Raw genomic sequence first — 4,170 nt, forward strand, 5'->3', positions numbered from 1 at the left:
CTGCCTCCGTGAATTCCACAGCCTCACAGCTCTCCATGTGAAGAGGTTTCTCCTACCCTCAGTTCTAAATCTCTCACATTTATTATTGTATTTACAGCTGTTAATTCTTGATCCCCCAACTAATGGAAGCAGTCTGCTTCTATCCATCGTGTCCTGTCCCTTCTTAACTTAAATCACCTAGACACAACTCGCCAAAAGACAATAATCTGGTATCAATACACAATCTAGTGAAAATCAGGACAGTTTAGGTAAGGTCCTTAAATGATAGCTTTCTCTTGGAGATGGTGGTGTCCTCACTTGTACTGAACGATGGGAAGAATGTATTTGATAGTTTGGTCACTACCTGATAAGAACATAAGAACATAAGAAATTGGAGCAGGAGTAGGCCAATCGGCCCCTCGAGCCTGCTCCGCCATTCAATAAGATCATGGCTGATCTGATCCCAACCACAAATCTAAAGAACACAAGAAGTCGGAGCAGGACCCGGCCACATAGCCCCTGGGCCCTCTCCGCCACCCACAGGGCATTGACCGATCCGAACTCAGCTTCATGTCCAATTACCTGCCCGCTCCCCATAACCCCTAATTCCCTTTACTTCTAGGAAACTGTCTATTTCTGTTTTAAATTTATCTAATGATGTAGCTTCCACAGCTTCCTGGGGCAGCAAATTCCACAGACCTACCACCCCCTGAGTGAAGAAGTTTCTCCTCATCTCAGTTTTGAAAGAGCAGCCCCTTATTCTAAGATTATGCCCCCTAGTTCTAGTTTCACCCATCTTTGGGAACATCCTTACTGCATCCACCCGATCAAGACCCTTCACAATCTTATATGTTTCAATAAGATCGCCTCTCATTCTTCTGAACTCCAATGAGTAGAGTCCCAATCTACTCAACCTCTCCTCATATGTCCGCCCCCTCATCCCCGGGATTAACCGAGTGAACCTTCTTTGTACTGCCTCGAGAGCAAGTATGTATTTTCTTAAGTATGGAGACCAAAACTGTATGCAGTATTCCAGGTGCGGTCTCACCAATACCTTATATAACTGCAGCAATACCTCCTTGTTTTTATATTCTATCCCCCTAGCAATAAAAGCCAACATTCCGTTGGCTTTCTTGATCACCTGCTGCACCTGCATACCAACTTTTTGATTTTCTTGCACTAGGACCCCCAGATCCCTTTGTACTGCAGTACTTTCCAGTCTCTCGCCATTAAGAAAATAACTTGCTCTCTGATTTTTCCTGCCAAAGTGCATAACCTCACATTTTCCAATATTATATTGCATCTGCCAAATCTCCGCCCACTCACCCAGCCTGTCTATATCCCCTTGCAGGTTTTTTATGTCCTCCTCACTCTCTACTTTCCCTCCCATCTTTGTATCATCTGCAAATTTTGATATGTTGCACTCGGTCCCCTCCTTCAAATCGTTAATATAGATTGTAAAGAGTTGGGGACCCAGCACCGACCCCTGTGGAACACCACTGGTTACTGGTTGCCAGTCCGAAAATGAACCATTTATCCCAACTCTCTGCTTCCTGTTTGATAACCAATCCTCCACCCATGCCAGAATATTACCCCCAATCCCGTGATTTTTTATCTTAAGTAATAATCTTTTATGTGGCACCTTGTCGAATGCCTTCTGGAAGTCTAAATACACTATGTCCACTGGTTCCCCTTTATCCACCCTATACGTTATATCCTCGAAGAACTCAAGCAAATTTGTCAGACATGACTTCCCCTTCATAAAGCCATGCTGACTTTGTCCTATTAAATTATGCTTATCTAAATGTTGCGTTACTGTCTCCTTAATAATAGACTCCAAAATTTTACCCACCACAGATGTTAAGCTAACAAAAATCAGCAATGTCAGAAGTGGAATTCGAACCCACGCCTCCAGAAAAGACTGCAACCTGAACGCAGCGCCTTAGACCGCTCGGCCATTCTGACTACCCCTATGGAACACCACTGGTTACTGGTTGCCAGTCCGAAAATGAACCATTTATCCCAACTCTCTGCTTCCTGTTTGATAGATCGGGACCGTGCAGGGGGAGATTCTAGTCACAAACCTCCAGACCCCCGATCTATTGATAGATAACCAGAAAGGGCAGGAATGGCTTCTATCGGATGTCTGGTGCTGCCTGATCTTGGAATATCGCGGTGTGTTCAGAAGTGACGTGTTGCGTGTGAAGCAACCAGCATGCAATATGCATGATGAAGATACCGTGAAGAACGGGTCCAAGACATGGTCAGTCACGCTGACAACACCACTACAGGAAATGGTTAGTGTGGGTCTGGAGAGTGAGAACATGTGGAAAACCAATGGGTCGATATCTGCACAATAGAATATATGAAGGTAAATATATGATGCTGATGGGATATTGTTCAGTGTTGATCTTAAACACATTAACACCAACAGAGAGGGCTCTGTAAGGAAAGCGTTCATCAGACTGTCCTCAAATCTGCTGTATTAGATTCTCTTTATATTGTATTCATGTTAACCTTTAGCCTTTGCTGTTATGCAGGAAAGCATCAGTCAATTTAAAGTACCACTGGACTTTCGGGCCAGGGATAACCCTGCAGCTAAGGTCAGTTTCAGGATGAAGTAATAAGAGGTTTAATTGCAGACATGCCATTGTTTACTGAATCATAAATTTCAGAGAAATTCTATCATTTCAAAACAACGTGAGAAAGGAGTTAGTTCTACAAACATCTCGGCATACGTCATAATTTCTGATCGGTATGTATGTTACAGATTCAAAGACAGATTTATAATTAAATGTTTCATTTGGTAGAATTGCAATTCTATGGATCAAGATTGAAACTACTGACAAGATAACGAACTAAGGGAGTTATACTTGTTCACCCAACGGAAAAAGAGCTCGTTATAAGGTAAGCTATCGCAATTGATAAAGGATACGTCAATTATATTCTCCTTATATAGAGTTTTATTTTAACATTCATATAATTATGTAATCATAGAATCATAGAAAGGCTACAGCACGGAAGGAGGCGATTCGGCCCATCGAGTCCGTGCCGGGTCGATGCAAGAGGAATCCAGACAGTCCCACGCCCCCACCCTATCCCTGTCGTCCTGCAATTTTCTTCCTTTCAAGTACGTATCCAGTTCCCTTTTGAAGGCCGTGATTGAATCAGCCTCCACCAACGCCTCTGGCGGTGCATTCCAGACTCTAACCACTCGCTGTGTGAAAAGCTTTTTCTCAAATCACCTTTGGTTCTTTTGCCAATCACTTTATTCTATTCCTAATTGAACAGTTACTGTGTTCCCCCTTTATTCCACTTTATTCTATTTCAAATTGAACAGTTACTGTGTTCCCTCTATATTCCACTTTATTCTATTGCTAATTGAACAGTTACTGTGTTCCCTCTATATTCCACTTTATTCTATTTATAATGCAACAGTTACTGTGTTCCCCCTATATTCAACTTTATTCTATTTCTAATGCATCAGTTACTGTGTTCCCCCTATATTCCACTTTATTCTCTTTCCAATGCAACAGTGACTGTGTTCCCCCTATATTCCACTGCATTCTATTTCTAATTAAACAGTTACTGTGTTCCCCCTATATTCCACTGTATTCTATTTCTAATTAAACAGTTACTCTGTTCTTCCTATATTCCAATTTATTCTATTGCTAATTGAACAGTTACCGTGTTCCATCTATATTCCACTCTATTCTATTTCGAATTAAACAGTTGCTGTGTTCTCCCTATAATCCACTTTATTCTATTGCAAATTGAACAGCTACTGTGTTCCCTCGATATTCCACTTTATTCTATTTCTAACTGAACAGTTATTGTGTTCCCCCTTTATTCCACTTTATTCAATTTCTAATTGAACAGTTACTGTGTTCCCTCTATATTCCACTTTATTCTATTTCTAATTGAACAGTTCCTGTGTTCCCCCTTTATTCCACTTTATTATATTTCTAATTAAACAGTTACTGTGTTCCCCCTTCATTCCACTTTATTCTATTTCTATTTGAACAGTTCCTGTGTTCCCCCTTTATTCCAATTTATTCTGTTTCCTATTGAACAGGTATTGTGTTGCCCTAAATTCCACTGCCCTCTTCTTGCAATTAAACAGTTGCTGTGTTCAATTAAATTCGTCTATCCTCCAGTTTTAATGATACAGATTGGGAAAGAAGCCTGTTC

At 41.2% G+C, this 4,170-nt stretch overlaps 1 non-coding gene across 1 annotated transcript; it reads right to left on the reverse strand.

Annotated features, from left to right (window-relative positions):
• Positions 1-1,861: 1,861 nt before the first annotated feature.
• On the reverse strand, positions 1,862-1,944 carry trnal-cag (transfer RNA leucine (anticodon CAG)). The gene has a single exon. It is a non-coding gene; the product is annotated as a tRNA-Leu (tRNA).
• Positions 1,945-4,170: the final 2,226 nt, after the last annotated feature.

Source organism: Heptranchias perlo, unplaced genomic scaffold, assembly GCF_035084215.1.
Source record: "Heptranchias perlo isolate sHepPer1 unplaced genomic scaffold, sHepPer1.hap1 HAP1_SCAFFOLD_47, whole genome shotgun sequence".
Lineage (NCBI taxonomy): Eukaryota > Metazoa > Chordata > Chondrichthyes > Hexanchiformes > Hexanchidae > Heptranchias > Heptranchias perlo.